Here is a 17318-nt window from a genome sequence, read left to right as displayed (position 1 = left end):
TTTAAGTCAGTCTAATGATTAATCTCATAAATGGCTCTCTCCAACCCTCCTCTGTGGAAGGAAATGAGGGAGGCCTGGAAGGAAGGCAAGCAGGGATGGAAGCTTCTGATTTAGGGAAAGATGCAAGTGTTCTTTTACCCACATCACCTGGTTCTGTTCTATTTAATCCTTTGAGTTAACAGCCTTATGCTTGGTTCAATGTATTTAAGGGAAGAAATAAGGAAATCATCACAAGATTCTTGTACTCACCTCCTGCACTTCACCATAATCATTGTCTCTGAAAGTGTTCTTAATTGTTCTTTGTGGGATACTTATGATTCTTTACTAGGCTAGGTTCTTTACTCAGCACTTTACCTACTCATTAAATGATCTCAAACCTGTGAAATATTAACCTGTTTCTCAGATAAGGAACCTGAGGTTTAAGTAAGTTTTGAGATGAGGGACATTTTGAGGTAAAGTAATGATGCAGGCATGATGAAATGAGATTAGAAAATTAAAAACTACAGGTTAGGACAGAAATTCTCAAATTGTACTGTATACTTGAGGATCATTTAAAAACTTTATTTTTAAAAATGACCTCAGTCCCATACATTTAATAGGTGTGGAAGCAGGCCAGGAGTCTCTTTTGTTTAGTGAATGAATGGATGATTTTGGCTCAAGTCACTGGGACAGCTTCCCTTGAAAAGCACTGAAACTGGGAGACTGCTGCTTTTCCCAATGGACAGTACAGACCAGTCATTGATTGTGTGTTAACTTAGATAAGAGGTGCTTAGGGAACCCAAAACCTACCTGGGGATGCTTCCATGCAGGAAACTTCTTGTTTCTGATTAAAACATACCCTAATTTGATTAGTAAAACCATTTCTTGTTTTAATAATAAAAGCAGTATCTTGTCTGCTTGTAACAAAACATGACAAACTGGGTAGCTTTTAACAGAAACATTTCCCACAGTTCTGGAGGCTGGGAAGTTCACATCAAGGCACAGGCAGATTCTGTGTTCTGTGAGAGCTTATCTTATAGCCTGGCTGACCCTCACATGGCAGAAGGACCCGAAGCTCTGGTGGGGCCTCCTTAATAAGGACAACAATACTACTTCTGAGGGTCCTGCCCTCAGGACCTAATTACCTCCCAATAGCCATCTCCTAATACCATTACATGGTGTTTAGGTTTCCGAATGAGTTTCCAAATGATTTTTGTTTTCAACATAAACAAAGGGAAATTTATCTGTGACTTGAAAAACAGCAGAAAGGAGTAGAGTGAGACAAATCTTTTAGTTATGGATTTATTAACCAGAACAAATTTTTTCAATTTTCTGCTATGAATGAAACTGTTTCATTCTTTAGTTTTAATTAAAAATAAAACTTCTTTATATTTTAAAGACAAAAGTCAATTATCCCTTAATATTTTCTCTTCTGTTCTAAGGTTTAAACATCTTTTATTCAATTAATTGAATTTCTCTTTTGCACTTCTACTCTGAATTCTACACAATATTTTAACTTTATATTGGATGAAGCTGGATACAAAACGGATAAAGCTCTGCTTTGCAGGACATAACACAATAGTTTTCTAACTAAACAAGTTTAAAAAAAAACTTGTTTTGCTAACTAAATGAGTTAGAAAAAAGTGTTTATAAAAAAACATTTTATAAATTTCATAGTAATAGCCAGTAGAGGCCACAATGATACTCATGACTACTTCTTGCTATGTTACTCTTCTGCCCCATCCCTATAGCTGGGCTTGCTTTTCCTAATATTTGGGAATTCTGGTTAATATGAAGCCTAATATTGATTTGTCCCTAAAGTGCACCTAATAGTATTGGCATACCTATCTCTTTATGTTTTTATGTGTATGCTCTGTGTCACATATTATATATTCATGTTTACTTATCTATTACATAATATGTGATTTTGGGGGGATACATGCATATGTTTTTGTTTTGTCTTGGCAGATTAAAAAAAAATTTATTTAGAATCCCTTTTGGAACCAAACAGTTAGTATTTTCCATTAAGATGAATAGAATATGCTGTGAAGAATTTCTTTTTGTCTTAAATTGGGTGATTAGGATCCAATGCTAGGGACCAAAATGCAGTAAGCACCCACCATTTTCCTCTAAGAATGGTTCCTGGACAGACACTCCCTCTGGGGTTTATGAAGAAATAACTGAACAGGGTCTGCCACCACTCATATCCCTTTTCCCTTACCTGATGTGGGCAGATGACTAAGGATGGGAGTCAAGAGAGGAATATGATCACTGTTTCTATTTTTCACAGCCACTTGAGAGTTCAACACCCCAAAGTAGTTACTTACAAAGACAGAGATCTGCGGAATAAAAAGGAAAATTGCTTGGCACTTTGTCTTTGCATATCTGCTTTAGAAGGAGATTTTGATGCACTTTTGCATCTGCTTGGGAGGAAGACAAAGCAGAGAGTGGTGCAGAGCAGAGAGACACAGATGGGCTGCTTAGATACCTCCACTGGGCAAGGTCTGAGGACCAAATGTTTTGGGGCGCATGATGCCTCTGAATGCAGCAAGCCCAGCTGTCCTGCCAGCACTCCATGTGGGAGGAGAGGAAAGGCAGGTCCTCCTGAGTGGAGTGACAGGAAGAGAGACTCGTGCCCTGGGGAGGCCTACATGTCCCTCACAGGAACTCTGAACATGCAGAGGTCAGCAGTGATCTGCCAGTAAGGCGACAACAAATGGCGCCCATTCAGAAAGAAGGTGTTGCTGTTTGTTCCTTCACCTTTTTCTTTCTACCTAACCCTGAGGAAGTAGGAACAAAAGAAAAAGGGGGGAGACAGAGAACAGAGCAGGCCACTCAACCTCACTGGGACCAAGGTCAGGCCCAAAGTGGGAGAATAGAGAGTGAAGATTGGAGTTCACACAGGCTGCACTAGAATTTATCCAATACCTGGAAGTGGCCAGGGGTTTGGGGGTTCTCCTTTCCAGACATCTCTAAGGAAAGAAGGTGCAGGCTTCCTCCAAAAGACCCAGGACACATAAGCCTCTTTGATGTTCTTTTCTCTCCCCTGGCTCCATGTAGAAAATGTGTATTTAGTTCAGGAGGAAGACTTGTATTAGACCATGTTTATAACCTGTATCATCTCCTAAATCTATAATTCATGTCAGATGCTTTCATCTGTAGGGGGGCAGAAACTTTTAAAATAAATTGTAGATAATGCTTCTTTATTTCTTTTTTTCTGACCATGTCTCCTTTTTTGGAAGTGACAAACAAAGAATCACCCAACTTTCTGAGTAAAGGAAAGACGAGGAGCCTGCTTGGGCTGTGAGTACTTAGACTGTGAGTCAGAGCGATCTGGAAATGGGCTAAAGGCAGGCAGACTCTGGGGCATTCCTCCCAGGGAGGGGAGAGAAAGGCAGGGAGTTGTGGATGGGATTGGACTAACAAAAAAAAATGCAAAATAAATCTCCAAAGAATCATCACTTCTAAGGAGGCTCCTCCCTGCGGTTCTCTTTTGGAACAGGGGTGAGCAGTGATCAGGAGGTGAGGCGAAGTCTGAGTCCTGTGTACCTGAGCAGGGGATAGCTTACTTTCCAACTGTAGTCACACTCAGAGTGCCATCTGCTCTCTTCAGTGGCTTAGGAACAACTGTGGGAAAGGTGCCGTGGCTTTGCTCTTAATTCAGTCACGTCAGAGGGAACAAACAAGTGGAAGTCTTAAAGCCTCGTGGTTTTACAAGACATAATATTTTATATATTAACACTTCCCAGCCTGGTAACTCAGCCATCTACCTCTGTGCTTCCAGGCACGGTACCACAGGCATCTGTAGCAGGTCCCCACATTCCACAGCTGGGCTCCAGCCACACAGCCTAGCCTGTGGCTGTGGAAGCATTCCATTAAGGGGTTTTTCCAAATTGACTCTCTCTCCAGGTAGAAGCAATTAAATATGGAAAACTTGATATAATTATATAAAGTTAAATAGTGAATTCTTTATAAATTTTTATGAACTTTAAATTATGTAGATTAATTCATATAACATATAGTTCACTTTTTCAAGTGCAACCACCTCAAGAGACAATCTCAAAACCCCAAATGGCAACTATACACGTATGAAACAGCTTCTTACCTCTGCTTAGGCTATGGTGAGCACAGGCCTGCTTTCTGCCTCCATGAATTTGCTATTCCATACATTCATATAAATGGAATCATATCATATGGGGCCTTTGGTGTATGGCTTCTCTCACTAAGTTTTGGAGGTTTATCCAACTCAGAAAATAAGAGAAAATCAAACATGCACCTCTAACCATGGGATGTGTCACTTCCGATTAGCTGCCTATACCTTTCTCATGCAACTGCCCCCATACATGACATATTTCTCTCCCTTTCTCCCTTCCTTCCTTCTTTTTCTGCCACCATAAGCTTTCACATTCCTCTGTTTTTGAGCCTCTGCCAAAACCCAAGGACTGGTAGCTGACTCCTTTGCTGTAGCACGTTCTGAATAAACAGATAAACATATCCCTTCAAAAACTAGTTAATTCTTCTTCCTAACCAGGTCATAACTTTGTCATCAATGTGCAGGTGAAAAAAACACAAAAATGAATTTTCCCATAAATGAAAGATTTGATCATAGGAAAGTTAAAGCTGGAGGCAGCTGGGTCTTCATTCAGCTAGAGCAGGGTGCCTAGGTAATCAGAGGTATTACTTAGGAAAGTTTGAGGGCAGACTTCATGAAGCAGATCTCAACATTTAGATCCCAAGTTGTATCATCAATACAAAGCAGCTTTCTTCCACACCTTTTTTTTCCAAAATAGGGGGCATATAAATCATACAATCAGTCATGTGAGATAGAAAGGAGCTTAACAAGCAGTACTTTACTATTGATTATTTGAAATGGTCTAAATGAACCTCTATTGCTAATGAAAATGAATGAACCCTATTACAAGAAGAAAGGGAAAAATTCATGTTTGAAAGGCATTACATTCTCCTGCACATGTGACTGCAGCATCTGAGGCTGTCACCATTTTCCTGTTGCTAATACAGCAGTGAGCAACACAGTTTTAACAGGCAAATGGACACACAATAAAGCAATTCAAATGACCATACAATTTCAACACATGAAAAGGAATATAAATTTAAAATGGATGTCATAAAGGATTATAAAATTGGAAGCTGATCCACTTTGGTAGGATGGGGATTGTGTTGCTGGTTGTCCAAGAAAATTTCTCTTGGAAAACAATTACAGTGAGATATGTCAGAAAGATGGGCATTAGCCAAGCTAAGACTCCAGCCAAGGAGTGTTTTGAGTCTCAGCCAAGTTTGGATTCTTTCGAAGGGAGAGGTCATTGACCATATGCAGGCAAGTGGTAAATGGATATAAATGGGTAGAGTCAAACTAGTTTGGGGAGCTGAATTTGATAGGACTTTGTGATATATTAGATGTGCAGAATGCACAAAGAGGGACAAGACAGGCAGGCTGGTGGACCAAAGGACCATTTCCCATGGGAAGAATGATGGGGGAGGGAAGGTGTGAAAGGGAAAATCAAATGTTCTACTTTGATATGTGCTTGAGATTCAAAATTTGCTTGAGATTTGAATATATGTTGACATTACATGAAACATTTGAATACATTTGTGTCACTGAATGATCCTATATATAAACAAAAATTGGGGAATCATGATCTTTTAGGAATTTAAAAAACCTTGAGAGAGCAGGAAATTCTCTAATGGAAAGCACACAAAATAAGTTGCAGAGATTTAGAATCAAAATCAGATAGAGGGAAATGAGCCAGTAAAATGAGTTGAGAAGGAGCAGAGAGCACGGTCAGAGGAAAAAGAGAGATGTGTGTTTCCATGGTCGGTAAGGAGCGTTGAGGAGAATAGAGTGAAGACTGTTTGTGGAGGATAAGTAAGACGAGGCCTGAAATGCACGCACTCTGGGTTTTGCATCATGCATATTATTGGTGATTTTGTTAAGAGCAGCTGTGAGGACAAGGTGTTGGTGAGAGCTGGGTTGTGTGGAGTGTGGAGTGACTGGAAAATTTAGTGGCCATGTGCAGAACCCACACTGCACTTCCTCAGTCCTTGACTTCTCAGCTCCACAGTTTATTCCTATGTGATTTTCACAATCAACCCAATGGCCTACATCCTAGCAAAGACATCCCCAGGGTGGGACAATGGTAGAGAAAGGTCTGTCCCAGTTGCAGCTAGTAGGACTTGCTGAAAGAGATTTTAAAAACAATAGTGAAGGTGATTAAAAACCAATCTTCTTTTTATTATCAGACAATTAGTATCTGCTTTTTGTATGCCAATAATTCTAAACTGTCAGAGATATAATAATATTTCCTGGAAAAAAATTTGCTGGTCAAAGTCCTATACAACTACTCTGTGTGTGTATGTGTATATGTGTGTGTGTATGTGTGTGTAGACACATAAGCTTCAAATTTCACATTTTTATCCATTACTATTTAATAAACATAGTTAATTCAAGTATGTTATTTTGGATCTAATAAACTAGTTACTTTGAGGCTCTCTAGTGATACAGTTTTCTTCACTACACAGGGACTAAATATAGAGATGCCCCATGTGTCCTTCATCCAGTTTCCTCCAGGGTAAGATCATCTTTGCAAACCATAGAGTCTTCTCATCCAGGATATGAATGCTAATAAAGTCAAGGTGCAGAACCTTTCCCTTTCCATATGATCCCGAGTTTCCCTCTTACAGCAACACCCACACATCTGTCCCATTTCCATCTGCTGCCCCATTCCCACCTGGCTTTGTTTTAGCTATTCTAATAGATGCATAGCAATATTTCATTATATTTTTTAATTTACATTTCTCTAAGAGCCATTGACAAAAAACTTCTTTGGTTTTTCTTTATTAAAATTAACAAAAGCCCACAGTTCATTCACATTTCCTTAATTTTTTGTTTAATGTTCTTTTATGTCTGCAAGGTTTATAGTAACTTCCTTGTTTCATTCCTGACATTTATAATTTGTGTTTCTGTTCTTTTCTTTGCCTGTTTTGCTAGAAGTTTTGTAAATTTTACTGAGCTTAGAAAAGAACTGACTTTTTTTTCTCTATTGATTTATATTTTCAACTGCATTGATTTCCATTTTATCTTCATTATTTCCTTTCTTAGGCTTACTTTGGGCAAATCTTTTTCTTCCTTTTCTAGGTTCTTGAGATGAGAGCATAGATTATAATTTGAAATTGTTCTTTTTTCCAATATTTGTATCTAGTATTATAAATTTTCCCTCAGTGCTCCTTTTGCTATTTCCTACAAATTTTTATTCATTGTATTTTTATTTCCACTAAGATTGATTTATGATTGACTTCCCTTGAGATATCCTGTTTGACATGGATCATTAAGAAGTATGTTTTTTAGTTTCAGTGTAATTGGAGATTCTCTTGTTATCTTTGTGTTATTAATTTATAGTTTTGTTCCACTGAGATTGGAGAACACACTCTTTATAATTTCAATTCTCCTACATTAAATCTGTTGAGATTTGCTTTATGGCCCTGGATATTATCTTACTTGGAATATGCTCCATTAACATTTGAAAAGAGAGCTAATTCTGTTGCTGCTGTTGCAGAGAACATTCTATAAATGACTATTATATCCTGTTGGTTGGCAGCATTGTTGAGTTCTTCATGTAGTTGTTCTGTCAGTTGTGAAGAGAGGAGTATTGAAGTTTCTGTCTATAAATCTCAATTTGTTTATTTCTCCTTTCACTTCTATCAGTTTTTTCTTGTTCTTATTTCTCAGCCCTGTTAGTTGATGCAAACACACTTACAATTGCTATATCTTCTTGGGATACTGACCCTTTAAACAACATAGAATATTTCTTACTGAGTCTGGTAATTTTCTTTCTTGGGAGTCTGATATTGATACAGCTCATCCTAATTTCCTTTGATTAATGTTTGCATAATTTATCTTTTGCTTTCAACATACTTATGTCATAATTTTAGAGATGAGTTTCTTAAAAACAGCTGTAGTTGAGTCATGTTTTTTAATCTGCCCATCTTTTCATTGGTATATGTAAAAGAAAATCTGTATCATGATTGGAGTATATAGGTACTTTGTATTTACTTTAAATCATACTTTAGGGTGAAATCTTCCTTTTTGTTGTTATTGTTTGTTCTTTGCATTTTTTGGTTTCCCCTTGTATTGTTTTTTTTTTATCCTGACTTCTTGTGAGTTGTTTGGCATATTTCAGAATTCTATTTCAATTTGTAATATTGTCAATACATCTACTTATATTTTTTTAGAGGTTGCTTTAAGAGTTACATTACATACACATATCACAGGGTACTAGTGCTTCATTTCATCCATTTGAATGAAGTATAAAAACACTGCCTTCTTTCACTTAGCTTCCTCTGTTCATAATACACCTATTTAAATATGTCCTGTTATATATGTTGCTACTTTCATCAGACAATATTAGCCTTTCTTGATCCATCACATATAATTTAGGAAATTCATGAGGAAAAGGAAAATCTACTTAAATTATCCATGTTTTTGCTTACTTTGTTCTTTCATCTTTCCTGATATCCTAATGTTCCTCTTTATCATTTTCTCTAAGTTTAGATATTCTTTTAGGATAAGTCCCTTGGTGACTACGTTTCTTAGTTTTTTGATTTTTTTTAATCTTTATTCCTTCAGGAGAGTTTCATATTTATATTCTTCTGATTGACAGTTCTATTTCAGCACTCAAAAATCACTGAGCCACTTCCTTATGGCCTCCCAGGCTTTTGTTGAGAAATCCACTGTCATTGTAATTATATTTCCCCTTGGCTAAGATATCATTGCTCTTTGGCTGCCTTTGGAATTTTTTACTCTTTAGGTTTTCAGAATATTTCTATACTGTATGTTGCCATGAAGTGCATTTGTTGTAGGGGACAGAGGAGGCAAGGAACTGAAGACAGCAGGAAACAGTTTTATTTGGCTGTAGCCAGGTTCAGAGGGCACAGCTTTTGCTGTAGTCAATCAATTCCCTGAACCCCAAGTTCAGGTAGTTTCAGAATTTTATACCCAGCATGAAAGGGGAGGGGCTCAGAAGTTCACAGTCTGCAGAAGTTCACATAAAAGCAGCTTTTTCTTTCACTGTTCTGGGCAAGTTAACCCCTCAAGGACAACACCTGAGAAGGGGAGAGCTGCTTCTCTCCTTTCTTTCCTCCTCCTGCCAGCTATTACCATGGAGCCCAATTGGTAACTTCTCTTATTTTAGAAATGTAGACATCTCTGTGAACCTCCAGCTCAAAGCCAGAGGCTTTGCTAAAGGATTTGTCTTTTTTTATCACATTTTTCATTTTCAAACACACTTCTACAAATTACTATTCTGGATACATGTTTGTGAAAAACAAGTAAAGGGGCGTTCAGCACCTGGAGTGCTGATTTCTTCCTGGACAGTGGCCAAGTGAAATAGAGCAACAGGAAAATAGGAAGTTTAGCTACATTGAACTTTTGTGTAGAGACTATTTTGCTTATAGTCTTAACATCAATTAGGGTGAAGATTTCTAGAGAAGCTTAGTTGAGACTTTTTGTGGAGGAGGGAGTGCCACTACACGTTAAGTATTTTCTCATTAGGTTGCCTTCAACTTCCTGAACCTATATGTTTATGACTGTCCAAATTTGGAAGATTTCAGCCATTATTTCTTCTTTCTGTTGGGGAGTACTGGGGATTCAATGTAGGTGCTTAGCCACTGAGCCACAGAAAGTCACAGCCCTTCTTTATACATTTTAATTTTCTGAGACAGGGCCTGGGTAAGTTGCTGAGGCTGGCTTTGAAAGTGGTGACCCTCCTGCCTCAGCCTCCTGAGTTGCTGGGATCATAGGTGTATGCCACCAGGCTTGGCCTCTTTTTTTTTTTTTCTTCTCCACTTTGGATCTTTATAACACAAATATTAGACTTTCTGTTCTAGTACTACAGGGCCCTGAGGCTCTGATCATTTTTTTTAATCTATTTTCTCTCTGTTGTTCAATTTCTATTGAGCAGTTTCTATTGTTACAACTTCCAGTTTTTTGATGTTTATCTTGGCCCATTTATTTTACTATTGAGTTCATCCACTGAATTTTTACTCTGATTATTTTAATCTCACTTCTAAACTTTCCATTTATTTCCTTCTTATATCTTCTGTTTCTACACTGAGGCATTCTATTTTTAGATTTTACTTTGAACATTTTTTATAATTGCCTGTTAAAATATTTTTATGTTATATGTCTGTTTTGAACCCCTTGTCAGGCTATTCTAACATCTGGGTCATCTAGGTGTTGGTGTCTGTTGATTGGATTTCTCATTCAAGCTGCAATTTTGCTTGTTCTTGCACTGACCAGTAATTTTCTAATTGAAGTAGAATATTTTGAATATCGTGATAGGCAACTATGAGTTTTATTTAAGCATTTTGTTTAAAAGGCTGTATTCTTTGAGTGTGTTATCGCAGAAGTCATCAATGACTTCTTTGTTGCTAAATCTAAAAGACATTTCTAAGTTACATCATCAGACAAATGTTTCTCAAATTTTAATGTGTGAGAATAATTTTAAAATGCAGATTATAACTTGGGAAGCGAGGGTAGGGTTTAAGATTCCACATCTCAGACCAGCTCCCCAGAAATGCTGCCACTCAATTCAAGCCTTCATGCATGTACTTTGTATAATAATGTCCATCACATTCCACCATCCTTGTTACTCCCCTACCCCCTCCCTTTCTCTCCCACTCCTCTTCCCTATCTAGATTTCATCTATTCCTCCCATGCTCTGTCTCCCAATCTCACTATGAGTTAACCTCCCTATATCAGAGAAAACATTCGGTATGTGTTTTTTGGGGATTGGCTGACTTCACTTAGCATTATCTTCTACGCCATCCATTTACCTGCAAATGCCATGGTTTTGTTCTTTTTTAATGCTGAGTAAAACTCTATTGGGTATATACGCCACATTTTTTTTATCCATTCATCCACTGAAGGACATCTAGGTTGGCTCCACAGTTTAGCTATTGTGAATTGTGCTGCTATAAACATTGATGTGGCTGTGTCCCTGTAGTATGCTATTTTTAAGTCCTTTGGGTATAGTCTGAGGAGAGGAATAGCTGGGTCAAATGGTGGTTCCATACCCAGTTTTACAAAAAGTGTAGTATTTATGTGTATTAATGGAAATGCAAAATTAATTGAAATGCAAAGAAAAGTTACCTTAGATTAGGTAGAGGAAAGTGAAAGGAGGGGAAGGAAGGGGCGTGGGGATAAGAAAAATAGTAGAATGAAACAGACATTATTACTGTATGTATGTATATGACTGTATGACCAATGTGATTCTACAATATGTATACTCAGAAAAATGAGAAATTATATTCCATCTATGTATGATACATCAAAGTATATAAATGCATTTTACTGTCATGTATAACTAATTAAAACAATTTTAAAAAAAGAAAGAAATGCCAGTGCTACTCATTTGCAGAGCACATTAGAGTTGCCAGACTTTTGCAGTGTTTTTCACTCCCTGTTTTGAACACTTTATCTCCCTGAGACTCTGCACTGTTGTTTTTAAATCCAAGTTCTGGGAGATGCCCTATAGTGTCTTTTTTATTCTATGCTTTTTTCACCATCCCCACAGTTAGCATTATTCTAGCCGTAGGCCTTTGTCTCTACTCAGACTGAATACTGTTTACAGGAAATTTCAGCAGCTCAAATGTCTTCAACTATTATATAAGATATTTTAACTTTGATTGGTTAAGACCCTTGCTTTTCTTCTACAAATTTCCCCTCTTGCTATTCTACTTTTGTGAGGTGATTATAAAGTAGTCACAAGGCTTTTGGAGATCTGGCTAAGATGAATTTGAATGTGAGTTGCATTTCATATGGATTTAGTTAGATTTATTCATGTGACCCAGCCATTTCATTGTATATTTAGAAGTTGGCTACCAAGATTTCACAGATTTCAAACTCATACTAATTATTCTACATTACACCATTTTGCCTTTCTGTTGCTAATGACCCATTAACAAGTGTTTGAGCCCTTAACGTAAAGTCAGAACAGTCAGCCACTTTTGAGTATTTAAAATTATATCCCACCTCCCTAATTGCCCCAAGTACAATTTGCTTGTTTCACTGCCCACAGCTGCCATAACATGCACTCTGTCTAAACTGGATCCCTTACCTGTGTTTATCTTTTCCCTTTAGTATGAAATGTCTTTACCAGTCAGATTAACTTCTTTCTGAGTTCTCAGAAAATGTGAACATTTATGGGGATCAAACTTATAATACACAAGTAGGATGAGACATTAACATTAATTCTGAGGTAGCAGAATTCAATGGTAGTACCTAACATTTCTCAACCCTGAATGTGCACACCTTGCATAATTTCTTCCCCTTGAGTGTTGTCAGGACCTAAAATATGATGACTGTCACTCCTGTAATTAGGTTGTATTTCATGGCAAAGGTGAAGATGTAATTGAAGTCTCTAATCAGTTTGCCTTTGAGTTCATCAAAAGGGAGATTGATTTAATCAGCTGGGCTCTTTAACAGAAGACTCAGGCTCTTCCTGAAATTAGAAAGAGTCTCCTGCTAGAGGAAGCCAGCACCAAGAGTTCTGCAGCTATAAGGAAATGAATTCTGCCAAGAACCATGTGAGCTTGGAAGAAGAGTCCCAGGCATCAGACAAGATACTGAGCTGAGCTGACTGACTGCAGCCTTGTGAGATCGAGCTTAGCCACTCCCAGGCTTCTGAGCCACAGAGACTGTGAGACAGTAAATGGATGTTGTTCTCTGTTCCTAGGTTTGCAGTAATGTGTTCTACAGCAATAAAGGTCAAATACAGACTAATAAACTGATTAGTCAGTATTCATAATACTTAGGCTTTGTTACAGCAGAAGAAAACTTTGAATGTAAAGAAGTGTTTTGTTAGATATTTTCCTCAACTTGACTATATTCATAAAACTTTATATGATATCATCATATTGTACCATAAACTTTACAAATTGATCCATAATGCATTATCTTTCTTTTCTCTCCATACAAAATATTAAAAACATATTGTCATGAGGAAAGTCAATTAATTATGTACAAGCTGGGCACATGGGACATGCCTGTAATTCCAGAAGCTCAGGAGGCTGAAGCAGGGAGGTTCACAAGTTCGAAGCCAGCCTCAGCAACTTAGTGAGGCCCTAAGCAAGACCCTGTCTCTAAATAAAATATAAAAAGGGCTGAGGATATGACTCAGTGGTTGAGAGCCCCTGGTTCAATCCCTGGTACAAAAAACAAAATAGTGTACAGCAAACAAACATAGAAATGAAAGCTATACAGACTATGTCAATAAAATAAATAATAAAATAGCATGTAATTCTCTGAATTCTATGATTTTTAGTATATGTGTTTCAAAATTTATAATTTGTTTCGATTTTATCTTTCATTCTAAAAAAATTCCTTAGTGCCCATTTGCAATTGACAATTTTGTAATGTTCTTTAAAAAAAAAAAAAAAAAAAAAAAAAACTTGTGAACTTCTCCTTAGTGTTCTCTTTGACCCCTGGAGGGCACTGTTGCCTAGACAGAAACTGCCTTTCCTTTTTATTAGAATAAATTCAAAACACCTTCCTTCCCTACAATTTAAGGAAGAGCTCCGCTGAACATTTTTCAGATGGGGACAATATGAAGAATCTCAGAGGCCAGAGGCAGGTGGGTTTGTTAACAGTGCCTTCAACAACCCCAAGAAGAAATCTAAATCCCCTGTCACTGGCCCCTACCCTGGGAGCCACCTGAATCCAGGTCTGCCAGTCCTCAGACTCTATTTAGTTGTAGGGGATCTCCCAGGAAGCTTCCTCACTGCTTGCAAGGGCTTTTTATAAACTCAGCGCTTCAGCTGCCCCTGTTCACAAGAGACTGTCACTCTGCTGTACTCCGTTGTCCATAGATGGAACACGGTCTTGGTGTGACTCTGAATAAAGACTCTTAGGTTGACTGAGCTCTACACAACACTGATGTTGTAGGAGGACATGGATTCCAGTCAGTGACCCAGCCTGCCACTGCGTCACTGTCTTTGAAGGAGCCCCTCTGTGCAGCAACACCCCAGCCAAGGCCTCCAGTTCCTCCTGAAATGCATACCAGAAAAGGGCTTGCTTGTTGCAGGCGTCCGAGGCTTTGAGGCTGAATTCAGGAAGAGGGAAAACTCCTTCCACCTGAGGAAACCCTCAGATCATTGGAACAACAGGACTGAGTATTCTGTGCCCTGAGTCCCACAGTGCAGAGCCGAATACAAACCACCTGATGTGCAGGTTAAGGAACCAGGGTCTCAACCTCCGTTATTTCAGGAATTTGGCTTCTTCTTTGGAGGCCAACAGAACAGAGAAATACAATCTTACGGAGTGCTTATAGAGATCTTCCTGGTTGTTTGCCGTATTGAAAAGGAAGGATCCTGATTTCCGAAGAGCAGCATTCTTATCCTAGAGAGTCAGGATTCTCCAGGGAATTACACTACAGGATTCTCAATAAACCTAAGGAAGTTACTTGCCTGCATGTCATTTGACATAATGATGGGTTGAGATGGCTTGAGGTTGGTTGTATAAATTAGTGTAAGGCAAATCACAGATTTGCTTTCCATCATTAATCTCATCTCAAGCAATCCAGAAACTCAGGAGAATTGGAGAATTGCTTTTTTTTTCCCCAAAACTACATTTTCTCCAGATTATTTTATCCAATCTGTTGACTTCAGTGATAAAGAAGCTTCCTCAAAGAGCTAAACTGTGTGAAGTTGGTTTAAGAATGTGTACATGGTTAGCTTTCCAAAGACCTCCATAAGTGCTTTTATTGTATTTATAAAGATGTTTGTCTTGTTTACAAGGTATCTGAAGGAAGATATAGTGTCTGATTAATTTTGCATTTCTGCAGATCTAGAACATTCTTAAACATATTGGCTAAACTGAAATTGAACCACACTGAGGCACTCATTTTTTTTAAACTCATAGATAAAAGGATGGTTTTAATATCACTACATAAAAGAACTTACATTCATAAAAGTCACTATGGGCACTTAAAGTACAAATTATGCTACTTTCTATCCTCCAGACTCTTCTTGCCTTCAAGTTAATCCACAGGTACAGCCCTGAGGAAAGACATCTGGGATGAGCTCTCCGAGTGGGCTGGGGAGGAGTAGCCTTAAGGATTCAGCCAACCAGAGGGCCCCATAGGCTCTTCTTAAACTGAGGGACTCTCCTAAGGGGTCTAATAGTGAGTGAATAATTGTTGAATGATTCTAGAAATTCTCTAAGCATGGAGATGAGAGCTAGTAATAATCAAGAGAGGACAGAATGATTGTATGTGAGGAAGTCATTATTATTAGCATATCAAAAAGCTGGTTTTTGCCAAATATGCCTTTCAATTAATAGCTCTGACTTCTGAAACAAGATCAATGACTGACTCAGGGCTTCTTTTCTGATTTAATTCCTTAAAGTTTACAGCTGTGAACTTTACAGTGTACATCTATCTAAATGTACTTTGTTAGCATAATATGTATTTGCATCATTATTTGTGCATCTTACAAAAGTAGTCCCGGTTTAGAGGATCATGTAAAGCAAAAAAAGAAAGGAAGGAAGGAAGGAAGGAAGAAAAGAAAGAAAGGAAGGAAGGAAGGAAGGAAGGAAGGAAGGAAGGAAGGAAGGAGGAAAAGAAAAGAAAAGAAAGAAGAATCCCAAAAAATAGAAAGGAAATTTTTCTCTTTTTTCTGAGTTTTCACTTTTATTGCCTAGGATTTTTAGGTAGCAAAGAAAAATTCAAACTTTATTTCACAGGTTCAAAACTATTTCATAAGCACTTAGTGCAATATTTTATTTAATATTCCTTCTATCCTTTTCTAGTAGCTAGAAGAGAGAAAAGGTAAGAAGAAAAGGGAGATTATGGAAGTATAAATGTAATAGGAAATAGGAATTATAAAGAAAAGGGGATTTACGGAACTTAAGGCATGAGCCACAGGACATTTGTATAGGATGAGAATTATATTTCCCTTCCGAGGTAGTATGTGGAAATGACATCTGAATTGATCTTATCAATCCCCCACCCTGTGATTCACAGACTTGTTTGGGTCATTTCTTACATGTTAAATCTTTCTTTTAGATTTATTTTTAACTGATATATAAAAACATAAAAACTCTATTAATCGGGGACCATGTGATATCTTTTTCTTTCTTTCTTTTTTTTTTTTTTTTGAGTGCCTGAGAAATGAACCCAGGGGTGATTAACCACTGAGCTACATCGCTAGCCCTTTTATTTATTTATTTTTATTTTATTTTTATTTTTTTAAATTTTGAAACAAGGTCTTGCTAAGTTGCTGAGGGCTTTGCCAAGTTGCAGAGGCTGGCTTTGAACTTGCAATCCTCCTGTCTCAGCCTCCCAAGCTTCTGGGATTTGCCACCACGCCTGGTCCATGTGATATGTTGATAGGAGTATACACTCTGCAACATTTAAATCAGGTCAAACATAACTCTCTCTCAAAAATTTATCGTATCTTTATGGTGAAAGTTTTTAAATCCTTTCTTCTGGATTTTGAAAGGTCCAGTACATTGGCGTTGTCTACCGTCACTCTATAGTACAATAGCGCACCAGAGCTTCTTGCTCCTCCTAGCCCTAACTTAGCTCCCCTTCACCAACCTTCCCCCACACCCTTTCCCCTTAAGGGATAATTTCTTATACTAATATCTTTAACAAACCATGATTACTCCAGGAGAGTCCCAGTCTTCATATTTAATGTATTCCAATAATAAGAATTCATCAAGTATATACTAGATAGCATTTATAGTCTTACTTCTTTGTGTGACTGGAGTGACTTTGACCTGAATTAATGTACAGGTCAGTGTCCTTTAGGAAAGATACACACCTATTTTCTGGGGTGAGCTCTGTGGATTTCTATGGATTTCTATCCTCCCCAGGATCTAACTGCACATTTGAGGCAGTTTTCCTTTGGAGGAACCCTTCTCCCTCCTTGTCTAAGTCCCTGCACCCTCCTTACCATTCCAGGCTTATCAGAAAGTGTCCTTCAGGTAATGGACTAATGACCTTCGCCTGTCTCCCTCACTCCACCTGGCTCCACCCAGATTCTCAGCCAGGGTTAGGCTGGCAGAGGGGTGTCAGGCACAGAGGGCTGTAAAGGAACTTGCAGTGTCTGGGTCTGAGCAGGGTTTGTAGGTGGAGCTGATTAGTTGCAGGAGCAGAAACAGTTTCAGAGCCAAGTCCTGACACCCACCATCCCAGGCCTGGTGGATACTCCTGTCTTACACAGCCAGGCCAAGTCATGAAGAGGCTGCTGGGCACTCTGCTGGGGCTTTTGTGCACCCACCTTTGCTGTGAGTTGGGCTGCCTCGAATTCAGGGAACCAAGGGT

Source organism: Ictidomys tridecemlineatus, chromosome 5, assembly GCF_052094955.1.
Source record: "Ictidomys tridecemlineatus isolate mIctTri1 chromosome 5, mIctTri1.hap1, whole genome shotgun sequence".
Taxonomy (NCBI): Eukaryota; Metazoa; Chordata; class Mammalia; order Rodentia; family Sciuridae; genus Ictidomys; species Ictidomys tridecemlineatus.
Note: the sequence above shows the minus strand (reverse complement) of the source record.